General features: G+C 35.3%; 1 protein-coding gene across 3 annotated transcripts in view; it reads left to right on the plus strand.

Annotated features, from left to right (window-relative positions):
* The first annotated feature begins 3,435 nt into the window (after nucleotides 1-3,435).
* LOC138710710 (regulator of G-protein signaling 9) overlaps nucleotides 3,436-23,278 on the plus strand; it is a 493,358-nt gene continuing 473,515 nt past the window's right edge. For all 3 annotated transcript variants that reach the window (XM_069841776.1, XM_069841777.1, XM_069841778.1), the window contains exon 1: nucleotides 3,436-3,650. The gene's annotated coding sequence lies outside the window, so the exon portion shown is untranslated. The remainder of the gene's footprint in view (nucleotides 3,651-23,278) is intronic.

Here is a 23,278-nt window from a genome sequence, read left to right on the forward strand (position 1 = left end):
AATGAACTGTAAGAATACTTGCAAACACTTTTTTTTTTCAATAAGACAACGTAAATTTCCTTGTTACTCCGGTTGTGTACTCAAAAACGTTAGTTTCATGTAAATCCGCCTGATGTTCTGTCTACTCTGCAATACATCAGGCGTAACCGTTCGACAACCGAGTTATTCGGCCCGATGTTCATCGTAGCCGATTGAGCTCCGACCGGTCGAATCTAAACCGGTTGTGTGCGCAGTTTTGCAAGTCTCTAGTTCACATGTTGTTTCCGTCGTGATTTATAATTCTGGATTTTATCGAGAACTGAGTACCTATACTCCTAAATCAGTACTGTCATGGGGGCCATACGGGACCATATGGCGTATGGGAACCTACAATTTTTTAATGAATCGATTGGGGAAGAGAATTGCTGCCTATACGGAGCCATACGGTTTATGCGTGCCTAAGTTTTGTAGGCCTACATGAGATTTATATTTTTACACGGAAATCTGTACTGATCTTAGATTCTCACTTACTGTCCCTAGTATAATTATCTTACTTGATATTTATGATCATAAAAGGTCCAGCGCTGTCCAGAACTATAATTGTATAATTGAAAAAAAAGCACCGAAGTGCTCCAAAATTCATCAAGACACGTGTGCATCTACTGTGAGGGCTTCATGGGATATGCTTTAAATCACGCTTATTTTGTAATTGTGAAAATGGAAATGAAAACAATAATTCATTACTTCCTTTTATATTAAAATATTCTAAGTAACGGTTAGAAAGTCTGACTGTGAAACAAGCGGGACTGGGTTCAACTCCTAGTTGGGATAAATTACTTGGTTGAAGTTTCTTCCGGGGTTTTTCCACAAACCCATTAACAGCAAATACAGCCATTGCAGTTGATGAAGCATCGTAAAATATATATTAAAAGGACCATTAAATGACGATCGGATGATAGAGAGAGAGGAAAGTAAAATATATTTCAAGAGAGAAAAATAAAAAGTGTGGCGTATGGTCAAGAAAAAAATTACCATGACAGCACTGCTCCTAATTCTTCTAGAATCTCTGTTTTTGTTTTAAAATCATCCCAGTTATAACCGGATGCTTTTCTCATAAGTTATATCTCATTTCTTCTGCAGTTATTGTAGATTTATTTTTGGTCTTAATCATTCAGTTCTCACAACCATATAATAAGGTCGGAAGAGCTGACATGCTGTAGAATTTTATTCGGCTTTTAGTTGAAGTTTGTTTTGGTTTAAATATATTATTTATTACGCCGGTAATCATAATAAAGTTATTTAACTTGTGATTTATATCCAATTCATTTTCGTATGGAATAATATTACCTGAATATTTAAATTGATTCACTAATTGATCAATGATTTGGTTGTTAGAACAATTTTCCTTCTTACTGGTATCTGACCTTTAAATGCCATTGTTTTTGTTTGTTTTTTTTGTATCGAGATTAAGTTATATTCTTGTGTTATTTTGTTACGTTTGTATGTTGATTTTTGTAAATTATCTTCAGAATTACAGATGAGAACTTGGTCATCTGCAAATAAGAGGGTGGTAAATTAATCAGTGATGACAATATAATAACTTGAAATTCTTTCAGTTGTTTGTTGCGTGATATTAGAATTCCGAATAATAATAATAATAATAATAATAATAATAATAATAATAATAATAATAATAATAATAATAATAATAATAATAATAATAATAATAACTCTTCGTAACAGCAAACATCACAAGATCAGGTTTGTAATCGCAACATGCCTTAAGTCCAATGGCTACACTACCTACGAAGAAGTCCATGGAATAGCGGATACCGGAAGTCATCGGCGTATTAATATTATAACATTTAAACCTGGAGAGACAAAAGGTTATATTCTGGATCCGACCATCAGATTCGGGACGCATCAGAATCAACCCGAGGAGGTTAATCTAGAGAAAAGGACAATTTATGAACCAACTATCCCTTATTATAAAACATCATATAAACTCAGGGATATAGAAGTCATCGGATTAATGGTGGGCGCTAGAGGGACCATAACAAAACTGTTCGTGTCATTCTGTCATAAAATTGGAGTCCCAACAACAACAATTAAGGAAATTTCTATGATAGCCTTAAAAAAGGGTTCTTTGCAGATTTTACGGTTAAACTTGTATTTCAATTCAAATTGAAGCTTCTCATTCTATTTTTTATCTATTTTTTATTGTACTGCAAATTTTCATTATGCAAAATATTATCTACTGTAAATTTTAGTTTATTGTAAACAAATTTCTTGTAAGACATTTTTAAGATGTTAATGATATTTATTTAATCTTTAAGTATTTATAAAAGTTTCCTTTATTTCTACAGTGAAAGTGTAGTGTTTTAAATATCTTTAAAGTATAGTTTCTGATATATTTAATTTTTTAAATCCCTTTATTGTTATTAGGTAATTCTTGATGAATAATTCAGTCATTAATATTTCTTGTATGTTTTTTATTTATATTTTCTATACGTGGTTTATTTTGTTGGGGTAATTTGGGTCATCTTAAATGTTACTGTTTAACATTCTTTGTCTTTGGCAACCTCACCAAGTTGAGGAAGATTGGATAAATTAATAATAATAATAATAATAATAATAATAATAATAATAATAATAATAATAATAATAATAATAATGATAATAATAATAATAATAATAATAATAATAATAATAATAATAATCATAACACTAATAATAATTTAACCAATGTTTCTGTAATTACAGGTTTAGTATGAGACAAAGAATGCCTAAGAATTTAATTTCATTTTGTGCAAATTGTACATATTTATTACAGTAAACATTTTTGAAATCAAGAAAATAAATATATTAAATACAATAAATGGAACGTAAAATAGTTATTGATGAGAAAATTTATAGGTGTAATTTTTTGTAACCTTCAAAAGTAGAAGAAGTTTTTATACAATTTCTGAAGGAATTTAGTGGAAATATAGATGTCTGATACACCCGTATCGTAGAAAAAGATCTTTGGGATGCTTGGACATGTGGGAGTTAAGCATGCGATATTGATGTAAACATTTCCCGTCTAGAGATGTTAGTTCTAAAATAAAATTCCGCGTCTGGCATTTTAAAACGAGGCACCTTCTCTTACTCTGGACCAGGGTACATAAATATCTCATTCCTACAGTTTAAAACCTTGCAGATCCAAACAAGGCTGCGTATTGATTCAAACATCTTGACATATTTTACCAATACAATTTCGCACAGGTCTACATTTTCTAGCGGCGCTAATGTATGAATTTTTGTTATTTTATGACGTATGTTCCGGTGGGCGTGACGGTCATATGACGGATCAGTTTCCGGGCATCGTCATTGGTCGATCAATAACCCCCCCTACCTCCCTCTAGGCGGGGGTAAAAACTGGGGTCCTCCTGGAAGCTTGGCAACACTGCAGTGCTCGGAACGACCCATTCCGTCTTGAGGCTCGGACTCCGCAGGGAGGTTCGCGGCTCCCTCGATTGTTTCTGAGCTCAAGTAATTGTTGGGCGTTGATAGGCGCGCAGTGGTTAGTGTTGTGTCGTGCACTTACAAGGACGCTATTGCTGCTGCCGTCTCGAGTGTTGCATGGTGTGAGCTACGGGGGCCTCGGATGAAGCTGCACAATTACATGTCTGGTGAGTCTGCACCTCATGTCTGTCTGTTAAGGGAAGGAGAGCAAGGATGTAAATTTGTGCTAGGTTTAGACTGTAGGATAAGTGACGGAGACTAGTGTTCTTCTAATGATGTTCTTTTTAGTTATTAGACCGGCATTTGTTGTCTCATTTGACGGTACATTCCACTAGAGCTATTGTTATTACAGTTGACTGATGACGATGGTGAAACCTTTGCGATGTCAATGACATTGGAAGAAATGATGATGACGATGTCAATATTACGATTAGAACAACACTGACGACGATAATGACGTTGACGATGGTAACAATGACGTTTATGACATCGTGACAACTGTGAGTCTAACGACGAGGGCAACGATGACGATGAGAATGAGGTTACGGAGACGACGAGGTTGTAACGATGATTAGGTTGTGAACAATGACGATGGGGTTACGATAATGACATTGAGGTTATGATGATTAAGCGATGACGATGAAGCTGTAGCAATGACGATGACAATAAGGTTATGAAGATGACGAGGTTGTGACGATGAGTTTGTAGCGATGACAATGAGGTTACGATAATGACGTAGTTGTGATGATGACGATATGATAACGAAGTTACGAGGATGACGAGGTTGTGACGATGATCAGGCTGTAGCGATTACGATGAGGTTGTGGCGATGATAATGAAGTTACAAAGATGACGAGGTTAGGACCATGACGAGGTTGTGACGACGAAGAGGCTGTAGAGATGGCGATGAGGTTGTGACGATAGTTGTGATAATGACAATGACGTTGTGACGAGGAGGATGAGGTTGTGAAGATGACAATGAGGTTATGACGATGATGATGAGATTATGGCAAAGATGAAGTTGTAACGAGTTTATGGCGATGACGATGAGATTATGACGACGACGACGACGACTATGAGGTTGTGACGATGATTATGAGGTTGTGGCGATGTTGATGTAATTGTGGCGAGAACTATGAGACTGTGACGACGATAACATTGTGACGATGACTGTGAAGTTGTGACGATGTAATTGTAAGGAATGACGATGAGATTGTGATAATGACGATAAGATTGTGACGACGATGATGATGAGGTTGTGAAAAATGACTATGAGGTTGTGACGACGATGAGATTATGACTATAACGATGGGTTGTGGCAATGACGATAAGATTGTGACGAGACGATGAGGTTGTGATGACGATGAGATTATGGCGATAACGATGAGGTTGTGCCAATGACTATAAGATTATGACGATGGGGTTGTGAAGAATGACGATGAGATTGTGATGTTGACTATGATCTTGTGGTGATGACGATGAAGTTACGACAACGAGGTTGTGACAAGAATGACAATAAGGTTATGATATTAATTTTTTGTGATAATAGTAATGGTAAGGTTGTGACGGTAATGTTACGGTGTTGTTGATAATGATGAGGTGAGGTGACGATGACTAAGATGTTCTGACTACGACGAGGATCGATAGACCCCTAACAATGAGATAATAGCGATGAGGTTGTAACGATATTGATGACGAGGTTGTTACAACCGATGACGAAGAGATTGTGACCAAGACCATGACGATGTTGATGATAATGATGATTATGGTGGTGATGATCTAGGTCCATCTATTTTATTAGTGCGGCTTTTATTTCGTACTATATATGACTATTTAAGGAAATAATGTGTCGTTTTGTCTTGAGAACTCTTACATACACAAATATGGCATTTCACTGCATACAGTTCCTTGTTACGTTCCGTTCTTCGCGATGCATCAATATAAAAGTTTACATAGGCAGGTTGCTGCAGAGAAACCTAGTAATTTGAAAATGAACTCTACTCCGGGAAATTTAACTCGTAATTAAATTTATTATGACAGTTGAAGGATATTAATTGAATCGACTTTTGCAAAAAGGAAATATGTTATATATTTTTGTCAAAATCGGTTTCTTCATGGAAACTGTAACTTAATGGATGACCAATGGAATAATAATATGAGTAAATTATAACATATATCAGTCACATTTGTAGCTAACTTCCTGTAACAAGAATATCAAGTTCCAACTTTAAGTTCCCTACCTGCTATTATGTTTTTCTTGAATATCTCAAAACATTACATTTGTAACATGTGTCCTTTTTGCAAAAGTCGATTCAATTATAAGTTTATCAACCTTCGATGAATCATTCAAAATTATGATACTCAAATATTTGCCACCATTTCCTGCACACTCTTGGAACCTTCCTTGAAGTTCGCCGCTAGTGGTACAAGCATTTCTTTCGTATTCAGGCAATTTGTTAGCAGACAGCAACTTTCAGGTCATGGCCGGAGATTCTGTAGACCTATTTACTATTTCTCGAACAACTACCAACCCGAGCCACCGGTGTAACTCAGTCGGCTAAGGCGCTTGTCTACCGATCCGAAGTTGCGTTCGGGCGCGGGTTCGATTCCCGCTTGGGTTGATTACCTGGTTGGGTTTTTCAGAGGTTTTTCCCAACCATAAGGCAAATGTCAGATAATCTATGGCGAATCCTCGGCCTCATCTCGCCAAATATCGTCTCGCTATCACCAATTCTATCGACGCTAAATAACCTCGTAGTTGATAAAGCGTCGTTAAATAACAAAGTTAAAAAAAACTACCAACTGTGAGCTAGATTCAATGCTTCACGGCTGCGTTCGGTGTGTGTATTCGAATCCCGTTTGGACTGATTGTTTCGGATTTCCCAGGTTTCACGTTACTGTAAGGTGAATGTCAAGTAATTCCATGCGAGATAGCTCAAAGGGAGCAATCGCGCGCGCACACACACACACACACACACACACATACACACATATATGAGGACTATACGGCAAGAAGAGTCCCGCGCCGTGGCGTCGCGGTCTAAGGCATCCCGCCTAGGACTCGCGTTACGGAATGCGCGCTGGTTCGATTCCTCATGGGGGAAGAAATTTTCTCATGAAATTTCGGCCAGTGTATGGGACCGGTGCCCACCCAGCATCGTGATGCACTTGGGGAGCTACGATAGGTAGCGAAATCCGGTTGCGAATACCAGCTATAACGGCTGGGGGGATCATCGTGCTAACCACACGATAACTCCATTCTGGTTGGATGATCGTCCACCTCTGCTTCGGCATGTGGGCTTGAGGCCAGTAGCCGGCTGGTCGGTCTAGGCCCTTCACGGGCTGTAGCGCCACGGATTATTATTATTATTATTATTATTATTATTATTATTATTATTATTATTATTATTATTATTATTATATACGCAAGAAGGATGAATAGCGCATGATGTTCCTTGTGCTTTTCTTGCGCGGAGGAAGGAGCGGCAAGCAAGGAGTTGTCCCTTCATACTCTACCAGTAGGCTAACCCGCAGCAAAGAGTTTGCAATGCATTAGTACTTTGTTATGATGCAGTCATAGGGTCTATGTTATTTAATGCATACAATTTACGATATTAATTAATTTAATAACTATTAGAGTAATATACTATGTAAGAGAAGAGACTGAATGATCGGGTTAAAGAAGAAAACCAAATAAATTGTTATAATATAGCCTAATAGCTATTTAAATCAAGCCTTTAATGAACATAAATTCTTAAGGGAAAAATATTAATATGTTCTAGGTGCTTTGATACAATTAATGCATAATGAAATAGAGAGGCACTAGGTATAGTCATAAAAAGTAAATTCACATATAAAAACAAAAGTTCATGGACTGTTGAAATTATAGGCTTACTTTCTCTTATGAGGGACCTTCTGAAATATTCCTTTGCAGCAGTTAAATTACATTATAGGAAGTATTCTTATAAGGCAAGGGTGTTAAAATCTGATATGAAAGAAATACCAGTGTGTTTGAAAGCATTCACTTCCTTGCATGGGATCTCTTACAATCGCGTTCAGATACTAGCTACAGAACTCTCTCAAGTCTACAGGTATGCCACCTAAAGATCAACGAGGCAAACATCATTATCATCACAACAAAAAATCTGATGATGTCAACGAAAGTGTGCTCAACCACATTAAATCATTCAAGGAAGGAAAAGCCTTTATAGTCAGTCAAAAAGTGAGCGAATATATCTTCCCAACAATCTCAACATTAAAAAAAAATTATGAAAATTGTCTTATGAATACTAAAGAAAGATTTTCATTCATTCATTCATTCATTCATTCATTCATTCATTCATTCATTCATTCATTCATTCATTCATTCATTCATTCATTCATTCATTCATTTTATTCCATAGATCTTACATGAGCAATGAAGCTTTAAGATGTGGAACATGTCAACATTTTACAATATTACAATTACAATTTTTACAAATTTTTATAGTTTTACAATTTAGTAATTTTCTACAATTTTTACAATGTTGTACAATTTTTTTACATTTTGGCGAGATGTAGTGAGATGAAATGAGGTCCGAGGATTCGCCAAAATATTACCCGGCATTTGCCTTTTCGGTGGGGGAAACCTCTGAAAAACCCAACCAGGTAATCAACACCAGATTTAACATATTTGGATATCCTCGTCGTGACATTGCAGTACTAGTACATGTGACAAGTTTCAATCTATCTCAAGTTTATGAAAATAAACTCTCTGATAACATTGTGTCTTTTCTTCCTGTACGTGAACGTATACTATACATTCGTATACTCGTTGAATGACACTGTATTCGCTTTGTTTCTGTGTTTACGGCTAAGTTCGATCTGCCTTCTAAGCTTCATACAACAATGCCATATGACGCTGAATGAGAGAGAGAGAGAGAGTGTGTGTGTTAATAACAAATAGATGTAGCTAATCGTAAAATTTAACTTTGAAGAACTTTTTTCCTCCGCTGCATCCTGCAGTATGTACTACGTCATATATGGCGCTTTTGATTTAGAAGTTATTCAATTCCCTTCTAATTATGGGATATCAGATTGAAAACAGGAAAGGAATTTTTAGAACTGAGTTGTGTCTTATAACGCTTTATTACGACTTTTGTAGTAGGCCTAAGACACAAAAAGTCGGCCTCGGTAGCGTAGTCTGTATTCACGATGGTGTTCGTTGTCACGTGGTTGCCCAAGTTGTTAATTTACTTAACAGGTGGAACTTGGAAATTCTAGAGCAGAGTTGGCAATTGGCTTCCCGTATAAGCGTTTTACCCGTACGGACAAATGAAATCATGTTTGTTCCCTCGCGGGCAGGACTGCTACCCCTCTTCTAAGGTAGCGGTGAAGGGGAATGTAGACAGTTCGTTTCGTAGAGATCAGAGTTGAAGTATGTATGTACTGCTTATCTCCATGAATGTCACAAAGCAGAAACCTGGAACTGAGTCTAACAATGAGTGGAAATTGTTTTATTTTTTAAAAGAATCATAGTAGGGAGATGGACAGTGTCTTATTTTTAAAAAATTGTCAGGTGCAGAAAATATAATTTAAAGCGGCATTAAGATGTGTTCCATGCTGAAAATTATAAAGACATCGTTAGTGAAGAAAGGATGGATTTACTCACGGTACTAAGTGAGGACGTAAGTCTAAGTGGTATTATTTCAATTTGTGTTTAATGTGTTTAACAATCTAAAGTTCGATCCTGGAGCATAATATAGAGACCGAAAAAAATGAAGACAAATTAAGAGCAAGTGTGACGGATTGGTCCCGGTCGGGGCAAGTTATCTGGTTGAGGTTTTTTCCTGGGTTTTCCCTCAACTCAATATGAGCAAATGCTGGGTAACTTTCGGTGTTGGACCCCGGACTCATTCCACCGGCATTATCACCTTCATCTCATTCAGACGCTAAATAACCTAAGATGTTGATATAGCGTCGTAAAATAACCTAAAATAAAAAATAAAAAGTGACGGATTGAACGTCGTAGGTTAAGAGCTGTAGAGAGGCTTGCTGTATCATAGTCTACTACACCATCCATTGAAAATATTATTAAAAGAGAGGGGGGAAAATAAATCTAAGACCTTTGTAAATCTGTTTTTTTTTTGCAGTAAGATATATTTATTATTTTGCAGTTTCTGATTTTCAAAAATGTTGGCGCGTATGAAATTTACGTATTCGTTTCTGTGCGTTAATTATTTTCACTATAATGTGCTCTTTGATGTGTACGCTATTGTTGTTTATAAAGTTTTAGATTTGCAAACTGTGATAATCTGATTTTCTTTGACAAAAAAATTTAACGTAAAAGCTGTGATTTATTTACTATAATTTTATTACTGCTACTGCTGCTCCTGCTGCTGCTGAAGCATAGTAAAGAGTATTATAATTTAATACTAGTAGAATAAACATGTTTAGTTACTGCTCATTTAGTTTATTTCTGTAGTTACTGCTTATTTTATTAGTTACAATTTATTTACAATCACACAAGCAGTGGTACTACTGATAAATAATAAGCATGACCTTCCACCACCGCGCTGCTAATGTACAGTACAACTGTACAGCCCTACTTCACGTCACCACACTACTGCAGATACCTCAGCTACTCAGTTGTGTTCCCATACGTGCACGCTCCAGTTCTGTATTGCCAAAGCGGGGAGTATTCCTTGCCGGCTCTGTTCTAGAACATCCTCCGTATTCTCCGGATATGAGTTCTTGTATTTACGACCTCTTCTCTCCATGAAAGACCTACTGAGAGGAGTAAGCTTTAGAAATAAGTCTTTTAGAACAGCTGTTGTAGAGCAGTCGTTTAGAAGCTTACAGCAAAGTGACACTATGAATGGCATCCGTCGTCTTTCACAAGTATGGCGATGGGTAGGTTTATGTGTTACTGGAGGAGGTTACTTCTAAGGACTGTAATTATATCAGTTGTGAATAAATTTTTGATCTTAATTAAAATGTTACTACTAACTTTCGAATGACCCATTTAGGACAAAGATAAATATGAAGATATATTGTACGTAATGAACTAAGCATTCATTGTAGTTTTCGGCCCAAGGGCTGATCTTTCCCTGGAAATCTAGTGTTCTCCATCTTCCCTATTTTCCGACTTTCCCTTCATCTTTCCATACGCTTCATTCAAGCCAAGTTTGTCTTTTGCACCGAACTTTTCTCAATGTCCATGTTTCTGCTCCCACACAAGATCACACTCCACACAAAGCACTTCACTAGTCTCTTCCTTAGGAACTAAACATATTTTATTTAAATAATAAATTAAAGAAATACAGAAGTGGATATCCCACGTTTAAAAATGGATACTAGCAGACTACCCTACAAAATAAAATATATTGCGCAACAGAAAGAAGCAGCATCGAGCGTGCAAGAAAACTATGGCTAGACAAAGATATACAGGATGTAAGGGGCGTAAGTGCAATTATTTTAACTGATGATTGTTTAACTGATGTCATAAGAAAGAAAAAATGTCCTCACAATTTTTTTCTAATTGCAGTATTTAACTAATTATTAAAGTTCATAATATTTGGCGTTTGACAACGTTGCTGGATGAGGAGGAGGGAGTTTACAAGTACACGGTACAGCTCAAGCGGGTAAAGATATACCGGTACAAAACAGATGCTCAGTTCTAATGCAGGTGGGGGGGGGGGGGTACTGTTGTTTACATAAAACGAACAGCAAATACAAAATTTCAATCTCATTATTATAACTTTATGATAGATTTCCATTTTATGTAACAATATTTGCAATATTGGTCCATTTTTTATTGTACGTCTAAAAAATAAACAATGGTTTACTGCACAAAATCACACGAACTTTTTTTTTAATGCAACATTTCAATCTCTCTCGCTTTCATAAAGCGGTACCATTTTTAAAGAAATTTCTGTTTGTGTGATTTTCGAAACGAGGTAAGACACTTCTAGTTCCTAATAATCGTTGAGAAACCGCTACAAAAGTTCGCCGATTAGGTAACCTTCATTGCGGAAAACATTGTCGGTACATCTTCTTGCCTCACTTGAATTACGACGACTTTCTTCATAAATGAATAACATATGATATTCCTAAACTGTGAATGACATTGTAAGTTGTTTATTGAATACCCTGTACTGAACTGTCATCCGCTCGGCAGTATGCCTATGGACAGAGAGTTTGAACTCAGCTGACTCGTACGTAGGCCTACGTCTGTGCAGAGTACTGTCTGCTGAACACGTTGCCAAGTATCTCACGTCAGAATATTAACAAATTTAAGCATCCAATTTTATTTTATTTCACGAAAACGTAATAGAGCACACAAATATGTATTTAAACTAATATTATCCCTCTTGCTAGATATACCTACTGATGTAATTGTTTTCATAATTTTACTAACGATATAAGCAGTATAACGCAAATAAAACAAGAAAAAATATTTTTTTCTGGGAAAAGTATCAAGTTTTGAACCTATGTTGTATGGACATTTTTTGATCCTGTAGACCAGGCCTGCACAAACAGCGCTCGACGAGCGCGCGCGCTCCTTCGGAGCGGGAGAGCGGTGTTTACCGCTCGCCGAAACGGAGAGGAAGATACGTCAGAAGGACATATAATCTTTCCGCTGTAAGAAAAATCCTAATGTAAACAATAGCACGTGACTGAAGTGAGGCTTCATTGGCCGCTGTTTGGCGCCATAGATTCTCAGTACGTGTTCCCGCCTACTGTTGTACATTCTGCTTCATGTTAAACATTTCCCGTTACTCGTCAAGTAGGTCTAACCTTACTACTATGCATTCGTTTGCTTAGGAAACATTTATTTTATAATTACTGTGATTAAATTATTTTTAAGTCTTATGTCTTCACAATGGACAGTTGAGGATGCAAAAGCCATACTTCAGTACCACGCGCTTACGTGAACAACTACGAGTTCTATTGACGCCAGCTTGTTACAAGAACAGATTACCTCGGTATTATTGTTGGTATTCATCCGCGTTCATAGTACATAACAAAATATAAAAGTAGCTTTTCTTGTACATATCGTTTTACATATGAGTAAACTTAAATGCTTCATCGTATTTAACAACTAGAATTCAATGTTTTATTTTCAAGTAATACAAGATTATGGTTTCCAAATACGAACTATATTTTCCTGCGTCATGTTAGTGTTTTGACTGGGAGCCAATCACGGGTATGACAGCAACGTGCTTATGTTTAAATTAGGATTTTTCTTACAGCGAAAACAGTATAGAGTTGCTGTAGGTAAGGAGAGGGAAACGACCATTCATTATCTAGTGGACTGCAATGTGTAGGCTTATTCTCAGTAACTAGTTTCACGTTGCTTACCTACTGCTACAGTACAGTGTGGAGGAATCTAAAAGACGGAACATAACATTTAACATTTAACGATTTACAGCTCGAACTTATTGATCTTCAATGTGACCTAAGGGTTAAAGATCGTTTGAATAATACTACTAGCCTATTTGAGTTTTACAAGACTAAACATTAGCAATAATATCCACGACTACACAGGCTGGCTGTGTAAATGATTGCTATGTTTGGCTCAACATTTATATTTGTGAGCAACTGTTTTCTATAATCAACTTTAATAAAGGCAGACATCGAACATCTGTAACTGATGTTTCATTATGATCAATAGGCTACTGTTTCTTTCAGCTACCAACAGCATAAGACCTTGTTTTGATGTACTGATAAATGAGGATATAACAAAATGATATTGTACATTTAAGTAGCTATAGAATTTCTATTACTTCTGTAAAATAAATATTTCTTTATTATTTAATAATAGTCCAAGATAGTTCTGCAAACACTGAACGGGAATTCGTTTCGTAAGCACTCGTAATAGTACTTCCTTTTGTGTATATTTTGTACGAGATCCGCCCCTTCTTCCAGTCCACCCTTATACAGAGCGCAGCTGATATCTGCATTCCGCTCATGAGCTTTGAGCCGGCTCGGAGAGCGCAAACCTTGTGCAGGCCTGCTGTAGACCGTCCCCGACGACTGTGAAAAGGACGGCACTTATACCCCTTACACCCTGTAGAGCAACAGAAAGAAGCAGCATCGAGCGTCCAAGAAAACGATGGATAGAAAAAGATATGTAAATTTATAGAGGCAAAATTGCTGCATAGGGAGTGAAAGATGATTATTACTATTTTGACTGTGGTAGTAATTTATTAGAGATCATAATACAATTTTATATCAGTGACGAATTCCATGAATGGTAGCATGAATGGTAATTATTACGCTGAAGATAGACGACATTGGTATTTCTGATGATCCGTCATGCAGCTTTGCCTGTGATGCATGTGGTGAATTAATGACGGGGAAGGAGGGAAGCATACTGCGTCAGTGACCACCGAAAATTCCACACTAGACTCGTCGATATCTAAACCCGGGCCTCGGCGCTGAGGGTCGATGCAAGAGCCACTCGGCTAGCCGGTAATCTGTCATATACCCGTATTTTAATGGTCCATTCAATCTCGATCGTGACCCAGTCCCCGCAAGCTGTGGGTTTTAGCAGTCGAAATATGACCTGGCAACGGTCCTAGACTCGGCTCCACCATTTTACTTGTATGGTAGTTACAGACGACTGCACCAGGCGTAATGGCCTGTACTAGATAAGGGAGGGACCAGACTTAGTTCGTACAATACAATTTAGATGAGCGTGGAGGATGAATATGAAACCTGTTTCATCTTAACAGTTATTTGTGTGCTGCTTGTTTGCCTGACTTGTTAATTATTATTATTATTATTATTATTATTATTATTACTATTATTATTATTATTAAATATTATCAACTAGAGAAAAGTCCAGAAATTTCTTGCAAGAAACTTCAGTGTGATTATGTTGAACATAGATTGTAACAAACTGTAAATAATAATAATAATAATAATAATAATAATAATAATAATAATAATAATAATAATAATTCAAGTTATAATTATGAATTGAAAGAAGGCATCTAAAGAAGATTTTAGACGCTATGGTGAAACTGCAATAGATGAATTTCTGGTTTAGATTTATGAATTATTATTATTATTATTATTATTATTATTATTATTATTATTATTATTATTATTATTATTATTATTATTATTATTATTAAATATTATCAACTAGAGAAAAGTCCAGAAATTTCTTGCAAGAAGCTTCAGTGTGATTATGTTGAACATAGACTGTAAGAAACTGTAAATAATAATAATAATAATAATAATAATAATAATAATAATAATAATCCAAGTTATAATTATGAATCAAAAGAAGGTATCTAAAGAAGATTTTAGACGCTATGGTGATACTGCAATAGAAGAATTTCTGATTTAGATTTATGACATTATTATTATTATTATTATTATTATTATTATTATTATTATTATTATCAACTAGAGAAGAGTCCAGAAATTTCTTGCAAGAAGTTTCAGTGTGATTATGTTGAACATAGACTGTAACAAACTGTAAATAATAATAATAATAATAATAATAATAATAATAATAATAATAATAATCCAAGTTATAATTATGAATCAAAAGAAGGTATCTAAAGAAGATTTTAGACGCTATGGTGTTACTGCAATAGATGAATTTCTGATTTAGATTTATGACATTATTATTATTATTATTATTATTATTATTATTATTATTATTATTATTATTATTATTATTATTAGGGTGGACCAGGGTAATTGTAAACACTTTTCACTGATTTAAAATATATTTCAATATTACACAACCCTCAGTAACGGTAAGCATGACAAAGAAACATTGTGTTATTTTTAGATCTTTCTTTTCCCTGAAAATGGGTTTAAAATAATAAGGTTGACTTTTTTCATCTTTTAATTGCTTGCTAGTTTACATTTATCCCCACCTGTTTACATTTACCCCTTTTGTTCTGTTTCAGAAGAAGGAGCTGTACTCCTTCCAACTCCAATTTTGGTCACTGGTACATTTCATCCCTTTAAACTATGATATATATGACGATATAGGAACTCGGTACCTCTCCTGAGCTTCACGATAACTGCAGTTACTATTTTTCACATGTGTGACAACCCTCTCTAAAGTCACTACAGTGTAGTTGGGTGGCGGTCTCTTTGATTACTGAAAAGTACGAAATGTAACCTTAGTAAAACATGTTTACAATTACCCCCAAGCAATTAAAACTATGTGGCAAATGTAAACACGTCATAATTTAATGAACTGTGGTTATGGGAGATCTCAAAACCATTGTAATAAATGTTAACTACTATACATTACTCATAAAAACAACACATTCTTAAAAAAATAGCACCGTACGTTTACTTAAAATGTCAAAAATGAAGGTGAAGCAAAATTCTTTCTCATCTTTTTTTGTAGACCCTTACAAAACATTCGTTCACAACTAAGCAGTTACTCCTATTTGGCGCCAAACTACTTTGTAGGTTAGCCAACATGTTAATTTAAATATTCCCCCGAATTAAAATTTTTGTATTGACAGTTTTGTATTTCTCACAGCATTTGTTTACAGTTACCTCCTGTTTACAATTACACTCATCTACCCTATTATTATTATTATTATTATTATTATTATTATTATTATTATTATTATTATTATTATTATTATTATTTTTAATGCTAACTGGACCTGATAGTAGACGTCCAGAAAGACCTCGCAAGAGCAACGCTTGCCGTGGATATATTAAAGGAATCATTGTCAACACATGATCTCTGAGTTGTGTCTGACATCTTTGAATAGATCGTGTATACATTTGTTAGAGAGAACAAAAAGTGAGACCAATAAACATAAACATGAACAGTTGCGTTTAAATACTGCTCCGAAACATTTAGGCCTACTTTCTCTTACGGTTAACTACTTTAAAAATTGTAATGAGAAGCAACTATTTCTAGTTTATTGTAGCAAAATACTGTTTGTAGCTTCTCTCTACACGTTTAAAACAGAAAAATTAAAAAAGTAGCCTACATAACATACTTTTCTTACGATGCGTCGTCTGGTGAAGGGTTTGGTCACCAGAACACGACACCAGTGCACTCTGCCACTGATTACAACATTGCACGTTGGCACATTTAAATGGTACTTGACTTTTTTTTTGTTGCTCATTACTAAAGAAATCATGCTCCAGAATTAATGACATGATGACAAAGGGTTCACCCGGTGTACAAACTTTACGTTTCGCATAATATGTCAGTTACGTAACCAATTTAAAACTCCAGAAACTGTAATTGAATCGCTTATTTCAGAAACCAGTCAAGCGCAAAGTTAGCCAATTGTGGGGGGGGGGGAAACTGTCTAGCATCAGACTAAATGGTTTGGTAGTGGTTTAAATATTTTTTGCTGAAAGTAATATATATTTGAATACTTTTTATCTAAGGAAAATTATTTTGTGCGTTTTAACTTAGCAGTAAAAAATGCGAAAAAGTTTTTCACTTAACTGGTTTCTGCAATAAACGAGTGGTGGAAACGTATTTTTATGGCATAATTCTCGTATTGTTTAGGATTTTGTTATGAAACCCGTATTTTTTAAAATAAATATGTAGCTAGGTTCAGACTACATTGCTAAAACAAAATAATCAGCTATACCTACTCATCATGGTAGGAGCTAATCAGTCCTCATAAACAAGCTCCACAGCACATTCTGCCTCTGTAGCAGGTCATTGTAAAATGCGGTCATAAAAGTGTTCGTATCCCACTAGGTAAGATTTTAGAGCATATAGGTCTTGTAGCTTCTTGATATTGATGGAAACCTAAAACAATAACTAAGAAATATGGGGTTCAGAACGAAACACTAATGAAGAGTGTCCAAAAATATATTTTAGGGTACAGTATAATATATTAGCCTCAAGTAAAATATTTCCTGTACAGGAATATTCGAGAGACGCAAATTTTGCATACTGTATAATCAAAACACAAAGCGGCAGTTTCTTCATCGTCATTTTTAGATGCTTCTTGCATACTAGTATAAACATTTTTGGCCCTTTAACGTACAGTGAGCTCTGCTGCTGCAGTATGTTTAACATTATCATTTAAAGTCTGATCCCTCAGTTTTGATGTTAGGTTTTCACATTGACTGCATACGTCAACCTGTGACCGACAGAAGGAGTACCCAAAGTTTTAACGAAAATAACGATAGAAAAAAGTGGTATTTGACTACATCTTTAAAGTTAGAGTTGTCATTAATGAACATCTCCTGTTCTGGCCCCTCATGTCTTTAGGGGTAGTATTTTCAAACAATAACTGACAAATTCTGCCTAATATGTTATGTGAAATACCATGGATTTTCATAAACACATTCTTGCAAACATGTTTCAGTACACCACCAGTCCTTAAATTATAATTGTAAGGATGAGTTCTTTGAAAAGTGCCTTTATTAACATTTTCATTGCCAAACTCTTGCTCTGGACCTTGTTTTTTACGTATACGCTTAACTTCGGTAACCTGAAGCAAAGTCTGAATATAGGTATCTTGAGATTTTTTATTCTCAAGAGAATTAGAATGCCTCCAGGTTTCATTTATCACTTCCTCATTAATGTTTAAATAACATTTCGCATTGCACTTACAAGTGAGAATGTCGGGCTTGCTTTCCTGAAGTAGCCTACTTCCTGCCAGAATAAGAAACATAGCCTTCTCCTTTTACCCTTGCATTGTGAATAGTATTAGGTTTATAAGTGTTTTAGTTTACCACTCCCTGTTTTCTTTTAGATACAGGTTCGTCTTCTGAACTTTGAGACATTTCACTACGATATAGTACTGTAGGTCTATTGTTATTATTACAAAAACACTGCGCTAACCACAAAATATTGTCCCAATCAGTTGGTCACAAAACTATGAACACAGAATGTGCCCGCAGTTTACTGCAGAAACCAGCTAAGCGGTGTCGCTTGACTTTTTTCTGACTTAAACACGAAATTTAACGTAATGCCTCGTCATTTACAGGAGGACAGCATTTGACTGTTTTTAGCACTAAAATGTACGTATAACCTCATAAACATTACTTACTGGCTTTTAAGGAACCCGGAGGTTCATTGCCGCCCTCACATAAGCCCGCCATTGGTCCCTATCCTGAGCAAAATTAATCCATTCTCTATCATCATATCCCACCTCCTTCAAATTCATTTTAATATTATCTTCTCATTTACGTCTCGGCCTCCCCAAAGGTCTTTTTCCCTCCGGCCTCCCAACTAACACTCCATATGCATTTCTGGATTCGCCCATATGTGCTACATGCCCTGGTCATCTCAAACGTCTGGATTTAATGTTCCTAATTATGTCGGGTGAAGAATACAATGCGTGCAGTTAGTTCTGTGTTGTGTAACGTTTTCCATTCTCCTGTAACTTCATCCCTCTTAGCCCCAAATATTTTCCTAAGAACCTTATTCTCAAACACCCTTAACCTATGTTCCTCTCTCAAAGTGAGAGTCCAAGTTTCACAACCATAAAGAACAACCGGTAATATAACTGTTTTATAAATTCTAACTTTCAGATTTTTTGACAACAGACTGGATGATAAAAGCTTCTCAACCGAATAATAACACGCATTTCCCATATTTATTCTGTGTTTAATTTCCTCCCGAGTACCATTTATATTTGTTACTGTTACTCCCAGGTATCTGAAATTTTTCACCACTTCAAAGGATAAATTTCTAATTTTTATATTTCCTTTCGTACAATATTCTCGTCACGAGACATAATCATATACTTTGTCTTTTCGGGATTTACTTCCAAACCTATCGCTTTACTTGATTCAACTAGAATTTCCGTATTTTCCGTAATCGTTTGTGGATTTTCTCCTAACATATTCACGTCATCGGCATAGACAAGCAGCTGATGTAACCCGTTTAATTCAAACCCTGTCTGTTATCCTTGACTTTCCTAATGGCATACTCTAGAGCAAAGTTAAAAAGTAAAGGTGATAGTGCATCTCCTTGCTTTAGCTCACAGTGAATTGGAAACGCATCTGATAGAAACTGACCTATACGGACTTTGCTGTACGTTTCACTGAGACACACTCATAGAACATTATGCCATAATTAACTCATTTTTTGTTGTTTTGGCGTTTGATTGGTTTCTGAAATAAGCGATTCAATTTACGGATATGGGCTGGAATGGAAACGGACAGAATCTAGCAATCAACCCTAAATCTTGGAATGAACACTAAGGAAAATGGACTAGATCGTGTTAGGAACCAGGATATTAGAGAACAGTGTGCAATCGAACCAAGAGAAGAATGGGTTACCAGAGCAAGATGGAATTAGATGTCTCGAGAATGAATGAGGACAAGATTGCTAGAGTTGTTCAAGACATCCCGTGAGAGGAGGAATCCAGAAAGATTTGGCGACAGATGGCTTCGGCTTTCAATTTACTTGAATTGGCTAGTAGCCTAATCAAAAGACGGAGCAGGAGAAGAAAATAGGCTAGACAGTAGGCCAATGAATATCCCGTACTCTCTGCTATATGCAATGAAACTCATTATGTTTTTCTTCGTGAAACGTCGTCTGTCACTAAAGAAAATTTATGCTGTGACGGAGTCATTTCTGAAATTCGTGACTATATTCTTTAATAACAAATTAATAGTTGACTGCAGTTGTAAAGCACAAGGTTTAGAGAATATAGTGGCTGTTTTTGAATCGAATAAAAAAATACAGATTTTATCAGAGCGAAATGAAAGAGAAATATGATGCGGTTCAGAGAATATCGTTGAAATCGACTATGTTGCAAACGGTAATGTCCACATAATTACAGAAACGAAGGAACTTAGGCTTGTCGAATTACGCATGCATTAAGTGATAAAATGATTTACTGCATTTTATAGTACTGATTATTGTAGAATAAAAATAAGATTCTTAAAGAGATCTGGTTGTTAAAAAAGTGGTTAGCAAGCGTTCAAGTCAAATAGGTAACAACATTGTCAAGCTCGGAGAACATATTTATGGAACGCCAGAAAAAAATGCAGTTAAAATTACACGAGATAATTTGTACAGACTCAGAAACAAAATTTAGGCCTTCTGAATTTTCCAAGTTCGTCAATGAACACGCGCATTATGCTATAACTGGAATTTTAGAAATGGAGCGCGCTTTCTCAATAAGGGAAAGGAGTTTCTCTTTTCGCGGAACATCTTGCCACAAACCGGTGGATCATTCATCATGAAGGAGTGAGCTGCAGTGAATGGAGGGATGCTATAAAAATGGTCGGTAATGTTGCGGCTGTACGCGCAGATCCATGGATGTATTGTCGTCATTGCTTCAACGAGATAGAAACCCTCGCCCACGTTCTTGGATCTTGCCCGCATGGTGAGACTTTACGTAAGGGATATACCACCTATGAAGAAATTCATGGTCTATCGGAAACAGGAAGCTGTCGGCAGGTTGATATATTAGCCTTTAACAACACAACAGGCTATATAATAGATCTACTATCCACTTCGAATTGAATACAACTCAACCGGAAGATGTCAACAATGAAAAGAATCAAATTTATGGTCCAACTGTTCCTGATTATTTAAATATGTATAGTTTACAATTTATTGAGAAATTATTGGATTTTATTAGTGGGTGCTAGAGGCACGATTACAATATATATATATATATATATATATATATATATATATATATATATATATATATATATATTAATTTCTGCAAAGAGTTCAATCTTGAATCCTCTTTGGCCAAGACTGTTTCTTTGACAGCTCTAAAATATTCAATCTATCTTCTGAGAAATCACATATATAAAGTAAATTAATAGCACAACAATAATAATCATATTTCTCACGAAAATTTTACGCATTTACTAATACTTGTATATTTGGTATACTTTGTCCTTCAGGGCAACCCCTATTTTAGGAGAAGTTTGTTTAAATAAAAATAATAACACATTAAGAGTTGATGAAACAAACTCAATAAAATTAAAATTTAACTTACAAGACGTGTAAGGTAGGCAGTGATATCTACGAGGGAAGTTCATAAAGTAACTTCCTTTTGCATATAGAGCGCGCAATAATCGAAATAGCGACGCCGTCTTTGCAGCCAGTAATAATTGATAGGAGTTGAGCAGTAATTACTCCACTTTTTGTCATAACAAACTGAATCATCGATCACAAGACTGTATAACACTTCATTTCAACGTTATTCAGGAAATAATAATAATAATAATAATAATAATAATAATAATATAATAATAATAATAATAATAATAATAATAATAATAATAAAATCACTGAGATAAGGCTCGAAACCGCTCCCCTCCACATTACACTCAGATGTCTGAGCCATCTGTGCTACTGAGATGAGACGGAAGGCTTTATTTTTGCGCGGTATTTCGTGTTAATATCCCCACAAAGGTCAAGATTTCGATTTTAGTGCAAGATAATATATTAATATATGAATATATTACTTTATTTTTAAACGGAATCAGTTAATTGACGTAAATTTTAGGAAAACAACAAATAACTATGAAGAGGTTTAAAAAAACAATTGCTGAGTTTTCTGTTTTTTTTTAATAGACCCATGTAACTACGTGATACTTTGAGTAGAATTTGTAATAATGATTTATCTTTTTATGATTTCTTTTAAATTTTCAAACGATGCAAATTAATGACCGATGCCCTTTCAGAAAAAGTAGATTTATATACAGTACAGGGTGTAAGGGGTATAAGTGCCATTATTTTAACTAATGATTATTCATGTTATAAGGAAGAAAAAACGTCCTTACAATTTTTTTCTTATTGCAATATTTAACTAATTATTAAAGTTTATTATATTAGAAGTTTCGCAACGTTGCTGAATAGGGAGGGGAGGGTTTATAAGTTCACAGTACAGCTCAAGCGAGTACGACATACCGATACAGATGCTCTGTTCTAATGCAGGAGAGGGCCATGATAATACTGTTGTTTACATAAAATGAGCAGCAAATACAAACTTTCAATATCATTAATAGAACATTATGATAAATTTACATTTTATGTAACAATATTGCTCCATTTTTATTGTATGTCTAAAAAATAAACAATAATGTTTTTCTGCACAAAATCACACGAACTTGTTTCTAATGCAAAAGTTTTCTCTCTCCCGCTTCCGTAAAGCAGCATCATTTTTAAACAAATTTCGGGTTGTGTGATTTTCGAAACGAGGTAAGAGACTCCTACTTCCTAAAAATCGTTGAGAAACTGGTACAAAAGTTCGCCGATTAGGTAACCTTCTTTGAGGAAAACGTTGACGGTACATCCTTCTTGTCTCACTTGAATTACGACTATTTTCTCCATAAATTAATAAAATATGATATTCCTAAACTGTAAATGACATTGTAAGTTGTTTATGAAATACCCTGTACTGAACCGTCATCCGCTCGGCAGTAGACCTATGGACAGGGAACTTGAACTCAGCTGACTCGTACTTACGTCTGTGTAGCGTACTGCCTGCTGAACACGTTGCCACTTCTCTCACGCCAGAATATTAACTAATTTAAGCATGTAATTTTATTTAATTTCACGAAAATTTAATAGAACACACAAATGTTTATTTAAATTAATATTAACTGTTTGCTAGATATACCTACTGATATAATTGTTTTTGTAATTTTACTAACAATATAAACAGTATAACGCAAATAAAATAAGAAAAGAAATATTTTTTCTGGGAAAACTATCAAGTTTTGACCCTATATTGTATGGACATTTTTTGATCCTGTAGACGATCCCCGATGACTGTGAAAAGGATGGCATTTATACCTCTTACACCCTGTATACACTGTGTAGACTATATAATTTACAGCAAATCCATTTTCTTCGCAT

This window comes from Periplaneta americana, chromosome 12 (genome assembly GCF_040183065.1).
Source record: "Periplaneta americana isolate PAMFEO1 chromosome 12, P.americana_PAMFEO1_priV1, whole genome shotgun sequence".
Lineage (NCBI taxonomy): Eukaryota > Metazoa > Arthropoda > Insecta > Blattodea > Blattidae > Periplaneta > Periplaneta americana.